This window comes from Danio rerio, chromosome 4 (assembly GCF_052040795.2).
Source record: "Danio rerio strain M-AB ecotype USA chromosome 4, GRCz13ab, whole genome shotgun sequence".
NCBI classification, from domain to species: domain Eukaryota; kingdom Metazoa; phylum Chordata; class Actinopteri; order Cypriniformes; family Danionidae; genus Danio; species Danio rerio.
Genome location: NC_141024.2, coordinates 57,710,834 through 57,725,047, shown reverse-complemented (window position 1 = coordinate 57,725,047; position 14,214 = coordinate 57,710,834). Strand labels below are relative to the sequence as shown.

The 14,214-nt window shown below is 41.0% G+C and overlaps 4 non-coding genes across 4 annotated transcripts; 1 reads left to right on the top strand and 3 right to left on the bottom strand.

Annotated features, from left to right (window-relative positions):
• Positions 1-3,721: 3,721 nt before the first annotated feature.
• Positions 3,722-3,795, bottom strand: trnan-guu (transfer RNA asparagine (anticodon GUU)). The gene has a single exon. It is a non-coding gene; the product is annotated as a tRNA-Asn (tRNA).
• A 2,878-nt stretch (positions 3,796-6,673) lies between these two features.
• On the bottom strand, positions 6,674-6,747 carry trnan-guu (transfer RNA asparagine (anticodon GUU)). Its single transcript has one exon. It is a non-coding gene; the product is annotated as a tRNA-Asn (tRNA).
• Positions 6,748-7,039: 292 nt separating this feature from the next.
• On the bottom strand, positions 7,040-7,113 carry trnan-guu (transfer RNA asparagine (anticodon GUU)). The gene has a single exon. It is a non-coding gene; the product is annotated as a tRNA-Asn (tRNA).
• A 6,675-nt stretch (positions 7,114-13,788) lies between these two features.
• On the top strand, positions 13,789-13,877 carry trnar-ucu (transfer RNA arginine (anticodon UCU)). The gene is given in 2 exon segments: positions 13,789-13,825; positions 13,842-13,877. It is a non-coding gene; the product is annotated as a tRNA-Arg (tRNA).
• The last annotated feature ends 337 nt before the right edge of the window (positions 13,878-14,214 follow it).

Sequence of the window (14,214 nt, the reverse complement as noted above, 5' to 3'; positions counted from 1 at the left end):
TACCCTGAGTGCCTCTCTTCAATTAAGTAACCATCTCACTCAGTTCTGACCGACTGCCTATTGTGTTTCACACCCAAATTTAATACATCCACGAACCCCTCCATTTCATTGGGGCTCGAACCCTCGACCCTGAGATTAAGAGTCTCATGCTCTTCCGCCTGAGCTAGCCGGGCTGATGTAAAGGTTTTTCAAGAGCTAGACACCGTTTTCAGTAATACCTTCCCTACCCGTGACAATGTTCTGCTAAATCCTGATTTCATCTTGTAACACTGGACAGAATGTGGCCCAGGATATATGCCCAGTGCACGTATTAGCAGTTGCAAGGCAGCAAAATGCCTAATTCGTCCCTGGAGGGGCTTGAACTTCCAACCTTTCAGTTAACAGCCAAACGCGCTAACCGATTGCGCCACAGAGACTTAGTAAGAGATCACTTACAGTGGTAGAAAGGCAGAACTTTGTTTCAAAAGGTCTGCTATATAAACCCTAATAAAAGTTTGCTGAGAGAGAGAGAGGCAACAGAAACACGCAACGTGGGGCTCGAACCCACGACTCTGAGATTAAGGGTCTCATGCTCTACTGACTGAACTAGCTGAGCTGATGAGGAGCTCTTTCAAGAGCTAGACACCGTTTACAGTAATACCTTCCCCACCCGTGACAATCTTCTGCTAAATCCTGATTTCATCTTGTAACGCTGGACAGAATGTGGCCCTGGATATATGCCCAATGCACGTGTTAGCAGTTGCAAGACAGCAAAATGCCTAGTTCTTCCCTGGGTGGGCTTGAACCACCAACCTTTCAGTTAACAGCCGAACGCGCTAACCGATTGCGCCACAGAGACTTAGGGAAAGGTCACCTACAGTGGTAGAAAGCCGGAACTTTGTTTCAAAAGGTCTGCCATATGAACCCTAATGTAAGTTTGCTGAGAGAGAGAGAGAGAGAAAAGTAACAGAAACGCCCAACGTGGGGCTCAAACCCACTACCCTGACATTAAGAGTCTCATGCTCTACCGACTGAGCTAGCCAGGCTCATGCATAGCTCTTTCAAGACCTAGACACTGTTTTCAGTCATACCTTCCCTACCCGTGACAACCTTCTGCTAAATCCTGATTTCATCTTGTAACGCTGGACAGAATGTGGCCCAGGATATATGCCCAGTGCACGTGTTAGCAGTTGCAAGGCAGCAAAATGCCTTATTCGATTCTGGGTGGGCTTGAACCACAAACCTTTCAGTTAACAGCAGAACGCGCTAACCTATTGCGCCACAGAGACTTAGGGAAAGGTCACCTACAGTGGTAGAAAGCCGGAACTTTGTTTCAAAAGGTCTGTGATATGAACCCTAATGTAAGTTTGCTGAGAGAGAGAGATAAGTAACAGAAACGCCCAACGTGGGGCTCGAACCCTCGACCCTGAGATTAAGAGTCTCATGCTCTTCCGCCTGAGCTAGCCGGGCTGATGTAAAGGTGTTTCAAGAGCTAGACACCGTTTTCAGTAATACCTTCCCTACCCGTGAAAATCTTCTGCTAAATCCTGATTTCATCTTGTAACACTGGACAGAATGTGGCCCAGGATATATGCCCAGTGCACATGTTAGCAGTTGCAAGGCAGCAAAATGCCTAATTCGTCCCTGGAGGGGCTTGAACTTCCAACCTTTCAGTTAACAGCCAAACGCGCTAACCGATTGCGCCACAGAAACTTAGTAGGAGGTCACTTACAGTGGTAGAAAGGCAGAACTTTGTTTCAAAAGGTCTGCTATATAAACCCTAATGAAAGTTTGCTGAGAGAGAGAGAGGCAACAGAAACACGCAACGTGGGGCTTGAACCCACGACCCTGAGATTAAGGGTCTCATGCTCTACTTACTGAACTAGCTGAGCTGATGAGGAGCTCTTTCAAGAGCTAGACACCGTTTACAGTAATACCTTCCCTACCCGTGACAATCTTCTGCTAAATCCTGATTTCATCTTGTAACACTGGACAGAATTTGGCCCAGGATATATGCCCAGTGCACGTGTTAGCAGTTGCAAGGCAGCAAAATGCCTAATTCGTCCCTGGGTGGGCTTGAACCACCAACCTTTCAGTTAACAGCCGAACGCGCTAACCGATTGCACCACAGAGACTTAGTAAGACATCACTTACAGTGGTAGAAAGGCGTAACTTTGTTTCAAAAGGTCTGCTATATAAAACCTAATGAAAGTTTGCTGAGAGAGAGAGGCAACAGAAACACGCAACGTGGGGCTCAAACCCACAACCCTGTGATTAAGGGTCTCGTGCTCTACCGACTGAACTAGACGAGCTGATGAGGAGTCCTTTCAAGAGCTAGACACCGTTTACAGTAATACCTTCCCTACCCGTGACAATCTTCTGCTAAATCCTGATTTCATCTTGTAATGCTGGACAGAATGTGGCCCAGGATCTATGCCCAGTGCACGTGTTAGCAGTTGCAAGGCAGCAAAATGCCTAACTCAATTCTGGGAGGGCTTGAACCACCAACCTTTCAGTTAACAGCCGATTGCGCCACAGAGACTTAGTAAGAGGTCACTTACAGTGGTAGAAAGGCAGAACTTTGTTTCAAAAGGTCTGCTATATAAACCCTAATGAAAGTTTGCTGAGAGAGAGAGAGAGAGGCAACAGAAATGCACAACGTGGGGCTCGAACCCACGACCCTGAGATTAAGGGTCTCATGCTCTACTGACTGAACTAGCTGAGCTGATGAGGAGCTCTTTCAAGAGCTAGACACCGTTTACAGTAATACCTTCCCTACCCGTGACAATCTTCTGCTAAACCCTGATTTCATCTTGTAACACTGGACAGAATTTGGCCCAGGATATATGCCCAGTGCACGTGTTAGCAGTTGCAAGGCAGCAAAATGCCTAATTCGTCCCTGGGTGGGCTTGAACTACCAACCTTTCAGTTAACAGCCGAACACGCTAACCGATTGCGCAACAGAGACTTAGTAAGAGGTCACTTACAGTGGTAGAAAGCCGGAACTTTGTTTCAAAAGGTCTGCCATATGAACCCTAATGTAAGTTTGCTGAGAGAGAGAGATAAGTAACAGAAACGCCCAACTTGGGGCTCGAACCCTCGACCCTGAGATTAAGAGTCTCATGCTCTTCCGCCTGAGCTAGCCGGGCTGATGTAAAGGTTTTTCAAGAGCTAGACACAGTTTTCAGTAATACCTTCCCTACCCGTGACAATGTTCTGCTAAATCCTGATTTCATCTTGTAACACTGGACAGAATGTGGCCCAGGATATATGCCCAGTGCACGTATTAGCAGTTGCAAGGCAGCAAAATGCCTAATTCGTCCCTGGAGGGGCTTGAACTTCCAACCTTTCAGTTAACAGCCGAACGCACTAACCGATTGCGCCACAGAGACTTAGTAAGAGGTCACTTACAGTGGTAGAAAGGCAGAACTTTGTTTCAAAAGGTCTGCTATATAAACCCTAATGAAAGTTTGCTGAGAGAGAGAGAGAGGCAACAGAAACACGCAACGTGGGGCTCGAACCCACGACCCTGAGATTAAGGGTCTCATGCTCTACTGACTGAACTAGCTGAGCTGATGAGGAGCTCTTTCAAGAGCTAGACACCGTTTACAGTAATACCTTCCCTACCCATGACAATCTTCTGCTAAATCCTGATTTCATCTTGTAACACTGGACAGAATTTGGCCCAGGATATATGCCCAGTGCACGTATTAGCAGTTGCAAGGCAGCAAAATGACAAGTTCGTCCCTGGGTGGGCTTGAACCACCAACCTTTCAGTTAACAGCCGAACGCGCTAACCGATTGCGCCACAGAGACTTAGTAAGAGATCACTTACAGTGGTAGAAAAGCGGAACTTTGTTTCAAAAGGTCTGCTATATAAACCCTAATGAAAGTTTGCTGAGAGAGAGGCAACAGAAGCACGCAACGTGGGGATCGAACCCACAACCCTGAGATTAAGGGTCTCATGCTCTACCGACTGAACTAGACGAGCTGATGAGGAGTCCTTTCAAGAGCTAGACACCGTTTACAGGAATACCTTCCCTACCCGTGAAAATCTTCTGCTAAATCCTGATTTCATCTTGTAACGCTGGACAGAATGTGGCCCAGGATCTATGCCCAGTGCACGTGTTAGCAGTTGCAAGGCAGCAAAATGCCTAACTCAATTCTGGGAGGGCTTGAACCACCAACCTTTCAGTTAACAGCAGAACGCGCTAACCTATTGCGCCACAGAGACTTAGGGAAAGGTCACCTACAGTGGTAGAAAGCCGGAACTTTGTTTCAAAAGGTCTGCAATATGAACCCTAATGCAAGTTTGCTGAGAGAGAAAGAAGTAACAGAAACGCCCAACGTGGAGCTCGAACCCTCGACCCTGAGATTAAGAGTCTCATGCTCTTCCGCCTGAGCTAGCCGGGCTGATGTAAAGTTCTTTCAAGAGCTAGACACCGTTTTCAGTAATACCTTCCCTACCCGTGACAATCTTCTGCTAAATCCTGATTTCATCTTGTAACACTGGACAGAATGTGGCCCAGGATATATGCCCAGTGCACGTGTTAGCAGTTGCAAGGCAGCAAAATGCCTAGTTCGTCTCTGGGTGGGCTTGAACCACCAACCTTTCAGATAACAGCCGAACGCGCTAACCTATTGCGCCACAGAGACTGAGTAAGAAGTCACCTACAGTGGTAGAAAGGCGGAACTTTGTTTCAAAAGGTCTGCTATATGAACCCTAATAAAAGTTAGCTGAGAGAGAGAGAGGCAACAGAAACACACAACGTGGGGCTCGAAGCCACAACCCTGTGATTAAGGGTCTCGTGCTCTACCGACTGAACTAGACGAGCTGATGAAGAGTCCTTTCAAGAGCTAGACACTGTTTACAGTAATACCTTCCCTACCCGTGACAATCTTCTGCTAAATCCTGATTTCATCTTGTAACGCTGGACAGAATGTGGCCCAGGATCTATGCCCAGTGCACGTGTTAGCAGTTGCAAGGCAGCAAAATGCCTAATTCAATTCTGGGAGGGCTTGAACCACCAACCTTTCAGTTAACAGCCGAACGCGCGAACCGATTGCGCCACAGAGACTTAGAAAGAGATCACTTACAGTGGTAGAAAGGCAGAATTTTGTTTCTAAAGGTCTGCTATATAAACCCTAATGAAAGTTTGCTGAGAGAGAGAGAGAGGCAACAGAAACACGCAACGTGGGGCTCGAACCCACAACCCTGAGATTAAGGGTCTCATGCTCTACTGACTGAACTAGCTGAGCTGATGAGGAGCTCTTTCAAGAGCTAGACACCGTTTACAGTAATACCTTCCCTACCCGTGACAATCTTCTGCTAAATCCTGATTTCATCTTGTAACACTGGACAGAATGTGGCCCAGGATATATGCCCAGTGCACGTGTTGGCAGTTGCAAGGCAGCAAAATGCCTAGTTCATCCCTGGGTGGGCTTGAACCACCAACCTTTCAGTTAACAGCCGAACGCGCTAACCGATTGCGCCACAGAGACTTAGTAAGAGAGCACTTACAGTGGTAGAAAAGCGGAACTTTGTTTCAAAAGGTCTGCTATATAAACCCTAATGAAAGTTTGCTGAGAGCGAGGCAACAGAAACACGCAACGTGGGGCTCGAACCCACAACCCTGAGATTAAGGGTCTCATGCTCTACCGACTGAACTACACGAGCTGATGAGGAGTCCTTTCAGGAGCTAGACACCGTTTACAGTAATACCTTCCCTACCCGTGACAATCTTCTGCTAAATCCTGATTTCATCTTGTAACGCTGGACAGAATGTGGCCCAGGATCTATGCCCAGTGCACGTGTTAGCAGTTGCAAGGCAGCAAAATGCCTAATTCGATTCTGGGTGGGCTTGAACAACAAACCTTTCAGTTAACAGCAGAACGCGCTAACCTAATGCGCCACGGAGACTTAGGGAAAGGTCACCTACAGTGGTAGAAAGCCGGAACTTTGTTTCAAAAGGTCTGCTATATAAACCCTAATGAAAGTTTGCTGAGAGAGAGAGAGAAAAGTAACAGAAACGCCCAACGTGGGGCTTGAACCCACAACCCTGAGATTAAGAGTCTCATGCTCTACCGACTGAGCTAGCCATGCTGATGCAAAGCTCTTTCATGAGCTACACACCGTTTTCAGTAATACCTTCCCTACCCGTGACAATCTTCTGCTAAATCCTGATTTCATCTTGTAACACTGGACAGAATGTGGCCCAGGATATATGCCCAGTGCACGTGTTAGCAGTTGCAAGGCAGCAAAATGCCTAATTCGTCCCTGGAGGGGCTTGAACTTCCAACCTTTCAGTTAACAGCCGAACACACTAACCGATTGTGCCACAGAGACTTAGTAAGAGGTCACTTACAGTGGTAGAAAGGCAGAACTTTGTTTCAAAAGGTCTGCTATATAAACCCTAATAAAAGTTTGCTGAGAGAGAGAGAGGCAACAGAAACACGCAACGTGGGGCTCGAACCCACGACTCTGAGATTAAGGGTCTCATGCTCTACTGACTGAACTAGCTGAGCTGATGAGGAACTTTTTCAAGAGCTAGACACCGTTTACAGTAATACCTTCCCTACCCGTGACAAGCTTCTGCTAAATACTGATTTCATCTTGTAACGCTGGACAAAATGTGGCCCTGGATATATGCCCAGTGCACGTGTTAGCAGTTGCAAGGCAGCAAAATGCCAAGTTCGTCCCTGGGTGGGCTTGAACCACCAACCTTTCAGTTAACAGCCGAACGCGCTAACCGATTGCGCCACAGAGACTTAGGGAAAGGTCACCTACAGTGGTAGAAACCCGGAACTTTGTTTCAAAAGGTCTGCTATATGAACCCTAATGTAAGTTTGCAGAGAGAGAGAGAGAAAAGTAACAGAAACGCCCAACGTGGGGCTCTAACCCACGACCCTGAGATTAAGAGTCTCATGCTCTACCGACTGAGCTACCCGTGACAATCTTCTGCTAAATCCTGATTTCATCTTGTAACACTGGACAGAATGTGGCCCAGGATATACGCCCAGTGCACGTGTTAGCAGTTGCAAGGCAGCAAAATGCCAAATTCGTCCCTGGGTGGGCTTGAACCACCAACCTTTCAGTTAACAGCCGAACGCGCTAACCGATTGCGCCACAGAGACTTAGTAAGACATCACTTACAGTGGTAGAAAAGCGGAACTTTGTTTCAAAAGGTCTGCTATATAAACCCTAATGAAAGTTTGCTGAGAGAGAGGCAACAGAAACACGCAGCGTGGGGATCGAACCCACGACCCTGAGATTAAGGGTCTCATGCTCTACCGACTGATCTAGACGAGCTGATGAGGAGTCCTTTCAAGAGCTAGACCCCGTTTACAGGAATACCTTCCCTGCCCGTGACAATCTTTTGCTAAATCCTGATTTCATCTTGTAACGCTGGACAGAATGTGGCCCAGGATCTATGCCCAGTGCATGTGTTAGCAGTTGCAAGGCAGCAAAATGCCTAATACGATTCTGGGTGGGCTTGAACCACAAACCTTTCAGTTAACAGCAGAACGCGCTAACCTAATGCGCCACAGAGACTTAGGGAAAGGTCACCTACAGTGGTAGAAAGCCGGAACTTTGTTTCAAAAGGTCTGCTATATAAACCCTAATGAAAGTTTGCTGAGAGAGAGAGAGAAAAGTAACAGAAACGCCCAACGTGGGGCTCGAACCCACGACTCTGAGATTAAGAGTCTCATGCTCTACCGACTGAGCTAGCCGGGCTGATGCAAAGCTCTTTCATGAGCTAGACACCATTTTCAGTAATACCTTCCCTACCCGTGAGAATCTTCTGCTAAATCCTGATTTCATCTTGTAACACTGGACAGAATGTGGCCCAGGATATATGCCCAGTGCACGTGTTAGCAGTTGCAAGGCAGCAAAATGCCTAATTCGTCCCTGGAGGGGCTTGAACTTCCAACCTTTCAGTTAACAGCCGAACGCGCTAACCGATTGCGCCACAGAGACTTAGTAAGAGGTCACTTACAGTGGTAGAAAGGCAGAACTTTGTTTCAAAAGGTCTGCCATATGAACCCTAATGCAAGTTTGCTGAGAGAGAGAGAGAAAAGTAACAGAAACACCCAACTTGGGGTTCGAACCCACTACCCTGACATTAAGAGTCTCATGCTCTACCGACTGAGCTAGCCGGGCTGATGCATAGCTCTTTCAACGCGCTAACCTATTGCGCCACAGAGACTTAAGGAAAGATCACCTACAGTGGAAGAAAGGCGTAACTTTGTCTCAAAAGGTCTGCTATATGAATCCTAATGTAAGTTTGCTGTGAGAGAGAGAGAAAAGTAACAGAAACGCCCAACGTGGGGCTCGAACCCAGGACTCTGAGATTAAGAGTCTCATGCTCTACTGTTGGAATATCTTGCCAATTCCATGCGTGTTCAATAAGAAAAGGTCTGGAGAGGGTTTTCTTCAATGCTAAAAATATTAGTAATTTATTAGATACAAATGAATAATTCGATGACAGAGCTCTGGGTTACGTTACCCCAATGCAATACAAGAATTACATTCAAGATGTTCGCAACTAACATATATTTCCTGACTCCAGCATATATACACAACTGACCTTAACAGGTGGAGTTTTGGTTTAACGTCACTTATCAGTCATTCTGCAATCCCTTGGCCCTTTGTAACCCCTGGACATTACTTTCTCTTTCTGAAACCTTTCTCTGCATACCAGAACTGAACACTTCCGTGCATCTTTAATATATTTCACACTTCTACAAGCATCATGACAACTTGTGACATGTCTAGACTATAGTTCTGGAACAAACCTAAATTTATTCTTATTCTGCTTTTTCCACTTGTCAGCAGTTCTTCTAAAAAGTATGCAGCACAGTAAAAAAGAGGAAGTTTGTCTGGTCAAGATGTTTTATAATACAATAGAAAAGATTGATTAATCTGTTGTTAGTCTAAACATTTTCCTAATAAAAAAACACAAAAGTAATGAAAATAAATTCCTTTTCTCCAACAATTCCCCTTTTCTGCTCCTCTCTGGAGCAGAGAAAAACAAAAACAGATAATCAAATCCCCACAAAAATGTTCCATTGTCATTACTGCAGGCCTTTGCCTAAATCTTTGTTTTACCTCTTATTCAAAACAATCGTTAACATTATAGTGCTCATTCATTATGTTAGATGATGCCTATAACCCCTTTCAACTAAATTTCTTTAACTTTTTTAGATTCAGTTTATAATTTCTACACTCTTGGTTCTCCTCTTCAGTGGTGCAGTCTCTTTCCTCTTGAAGTCACTCCGATATCTTCTTTTAATAAGGATTTTATTTGCTATATTTAGGCTTATTACTCCCAACACTCTTATTAACTTCCAATTAACCAATCATTAAAAATTTCCATTCTTATACACTTTATCAAACTAGGTAATTTTTTCTTCTTCTTCCCCAACAAAATTAGAATAAGAATGACAATAATAAAAATGTAAACAAAATTTAAAAACTCCAACATAAAAAAATAAAAATCTGATTAAAAGGAAATCCACACCCATAAAGATATGCTCTAATTAAAAGTCCCACTGTATAATTACGATCAAAGATCAACACCTGTGAAAACACATGTGATTGGAATTAGAAATCCACTAAAATTATAATCCCCATGAATAGTTCAAACTGAATTTCAACATTTTAAATTCATTACAGCACAAAAATTACAATTGAGATTTAGAATGAAAAATCAACAACTTCAAAGTAGGATTCAACTCAACAATTATTAAAATAAAAGATTCAGAACTTAATCGTAACAATGTTATTAAACTAACAACTTAAACTCGTCACCAAATTATTAAAACCAAAATTCAAACATATTTAAACTAGATTCCTTTTTTTTCTGAATGTCTTAAAATGGGAAAATCAAAAACACAACAATGTGATTAAAATAAAATAAAAATCTTAAGAATCTCTTCAAATAAAAGGCTCAAAAACCACAATGGCTTAAAATAAAAATCTTAGTGTCTTTAAATGAAAGATTTAAAAACAACAATGGCTCAAACTAAAATAATCTTTAAAAATGTGTTCAAATAAAAGAATCTTAAAATCCTCTTCAAATAAAAGAATCTTAAACTCATAATGATAAAAATAAATGATTAAAATAAAATAATCTTAAAATGTCTTAAAATAAAATATTACGAAAAAAAAACATACAAATGTCTTAAAATAAAAGATAAAAAGCATAAAAATTTCTTAAATTAAAAGATAAAAAAACATAAAGAATGTCTTCACATAAAAGATAAAAAAATAATATGTCTAAAATAAAAGAATAAAAATAATTTACGTCATTTCGGTTCAACTAGTTGCCCATACACTTTTTATATACTTTTATAAGCTAACTAAAAATCACTACATTTCCTCATCCGTTTCTTTCAGCTGTATTTTGACTTCATCATTAAACTTCTTCACATGGTTACATGTGAAAGAAAATCTGTTTTCTTAAACTCTCTCATTATGTTTCAATTCTTTTATCAGATTAGAACTGTTAATTTTTACCCGATGACGTGAGTTCAATTTTTCATGTTCAAATTTCTTCTTTACGCATAAATATTTTTTTTTCTGATACCAACCTTTTCTAGTTTTTAATATCCCATCTTAATTTAGATGATTCAACATAATATTTTGCTTTTAGTAAATCTTTACTTAAATAATCAATTCCATCAAAATGTATAATTCAAATGATTCCAGTTACCAATAGTTGTTTCTTCTTCTTTAGTCACCACCATACATTGTACTTCCTCCTATATCGTGTTCATGCCCTGTATCAGTAAACCTATGAAAATTTGCAAAAATAGTTAAATATCATTTCAACATTATACATTTAGAGATTCATTGTATATTTTCCTTTAAGTCTTTTTCTTAGTTATTATTTTCATAACAAAACCTTAATAAATTCTGTCTCTTTCATATTACCAGTCATCATATGGTCTCAAATGGTTCTTGACAGCACCCTGCCTCTTACTTTACCCACAAGTTCCTTTTTCTGAGTGTCTGATCTCCAGACATATTTAGCAGTTTGCTGTAGTCTGGTTTGGAGGAGCCCACATTTCTGAGGCAGACCACTGATCTTTCACAGTGCCCCTCCATACTCAGATGCTCTAGGCCTTTCAAGCATCACTGCTCCGCTCCACAACCATCTCACTCAACACCTGCCTACCTGTACAGGTGCCTAGTCTTCCGCGACAAAATTCCTGGCTTAGGTTGCTCCTGGTGGCCAACGAGAGTCTTACCCGTCTTTGGAATAATGTCTCATGGAGACCAGTTACTGCTCTTCTCCACTGCCACCTCCTTCTCAGTTTTCCTTCAGAACTTGGTATCGCTGATGTTAGGGAAACATGCACTCAAGAACCATGTGAGCCATTGAGACCACATTCTAGAGTCTAACCAATGAGACAGGTGTTATTAATTTTAAACTCAATTTGACCTCCAATAATAGTTTTAAGTAAAGTTTGACATCTTCACTCCCATCCACTCAGCACTATAGTCTGCTTAGTCTGCAGGCAAAGCTGTAGGGCACTATGATGGTGGAGACTAAAAAACAAGACACAGTTGGGTTATTATTCATAAAACACAAATTATGACATGGCCTACCATGTGGTATAATTGTTCAACATTATTGCTATATCTCAGGGTTCATATTAGGCCTTGACCCCTCATGTTTGTTTAGTATATATTATTATATCTGAAATGCAATGTTTAATTATCGATTTCTTTCTTGGTGTTTATCATTTTAAATATAGAGAAATTGAACTCACTTCATCTTGTTCATCCACATCCACTAAGTGTCCATGATTTTTCTTTGACCCTAGATGATGGCTTAGATAGTCTTATGCAGCTGACTTTCATAGATGAAAAGAGCCAGTGTAAGCCATAACAAAAAAAAAAAAAATTAATCATTATTATTACTAATATTATTATTCTATTTAGTTTTTGCACCTAAACTCAATCTTGTACTCTTACATCAAATCTCAGTTCCTCAAAGTGTCACTTCCTCAAAGTGTTACAAGTGCAACTATTTTTCTAGTTTCTATCTCATCGGTTTAATGTCTCTGTCTTTCTCTCTCTCTATGTATATAACATTTTTCAGACATATTTCAATATATTTTAAACATATCTTTTTCTTTTTTCTATCAAACCATAACTTGGATTTCTTTAATTCTAAGCTTTTAAGTTTTTCTTATCCATATTTTTTATCTTCCTTACATATTTGCTCATTAACTCTTCAGTTGATCAATATTAAACTGTCACATTTTCTTCTAATTTTTCTCTTCATCGACCAGAGACTTATGCCAATTTTATCTCTTTGCTGTTTAACAGCTCATCTCGAAGTCATGTTCCTCATTTTTCCTCTAATGTATTTATTCTAATGTTTCTTTAATAGCTGGTCTTTATGTTGTATTTTAATTTCTCTTTATTTTTCCTATTAGTATTATTAATTTATTTGTTCTTATTGTTCTAGTTAACAACTACTGGTCTATATTCTTTTAGTCATCCTCCTCTATTTAGTAAATTCATTTCTTTATTAATATATTCATTCGTATAGCTTCAAATTCCATTTCAACCAATATAACTATATTAAACATATTTCTCATTGGTACTTTATTTCACTTGTCTTTTTTATACCACATTGTGAAATATCTGTTTATTTTGTAACTTATAATATATCCCTAATTATTTTATCACAGTCTATCATTATTTAATCAAAACAACTTTATATACTCTTTTAATATAATTTACTCTCTTCTGCCCCTACTTCAACTGCTTATTCCCCATGAAAAGGAGTGGCTCCTTTTTTCTGACTTCCTTTTTGTTGTAAGTCTGTCTAAGATTGTCTGCCTGAGCACTTCCTCTTTTTTCTCCCCTCATCTGTCTTTCTACAGCCGTTCCAACAAATGCCAAAATCATGCCACATTACAAATTCCAACTAATTTTTTTCCATTTCTTACTGCCACAACATCGTTATGCCCCCCTTTTGCTATGTTATTAACTTTGTAAAACTCAAATTCTCTGTTTCTCAAAATTGTAGCCAATTTTACTGTTCAGTCCTTGCTCTACTCATTTTCACATTTAAGCTTCTCATATATTGTTTCTCATTTCTTTGCCACTTCTTTTCTTCTTAGTTCCAATCATTTACCACTTGTCCCATTGAGTTTTTAATTTTGTCTGGGACATTTTCCATATTGCTCACATTCTTAATCGAATTACTTATGTATTTTTCACACCTCCACCTCCTCAAATTTACAGTGTTTTTCACACACACACATATGAACTTCTGTATGTTGCATTTACTGCACATACACAATCAGAATATGTATATATTTATCCTCCTCCAACAATCAAATTTTCACCTGCAAACTTTTTGCACTTTCCCAATTACAGAGATTTCACAATTTTAAATGACATTTAAATGAATATCATATACACTTATATACAGCCGGCTAAATATCTGTACACTATGCTTATTTCAACTGTTAGTTACTACCGCAACCGACAAACATTTATATTAAATAAAATGTGCGCTTTTTACAATTCTCAACTTCTAATCACTTCTTATATTTACACTCGCCTTCTACAGTTAAGTTTTCCTGTGTCTGTTTAATCGACCACACCTTAACAGAGATGACTTTTTTCTGTATGTTTAATCAACCCCACCTTAACAGAGTTGACTTTTTTCTGTATCTTCTACAGCGTCACACCTTTTCAGTGAAGCAAATCATCCACTCAGTCACAACTTCGGCGAGTAAACTGTCCCTAATTTTATTTACAATCTCACAGCAGAGCGTTCAGGCTCTGTGGCGCAATGGATAGCGCATTGGACTTCTAGGCTGTGAGCTGAGCCATTCAAAGGTTGTGGGTTCGAGTCCCACCAGAGTCGCAAGCTTTGCTCTTTTTCTTCACTGACTGGTGCGTTTCTAACATTTTAGGCATCTGTCCATCCTGTTTCGCTCAGATACTAGGGGTACTCTACAATGAAGCCGATGACTTAATTGAGCTTAATTAAATAAGGGAGATTAGAAAATGGTGTAGGGCCTAGTGGGCTTGAGGAATGACTCGAAGGCAACCTGTGGTTTTGGGGAAAAGTAACTGCCACGTATTGTTGGGATCAAGCCTTTTGGATTTGTTTTACAAGAGCCTCTTTATGCATGTGCAAAGTAACTGAGTAGAAAGCATAGTAAATTTTGCGCTCCCCCCCCCCCCCCCAACTGTCTTAA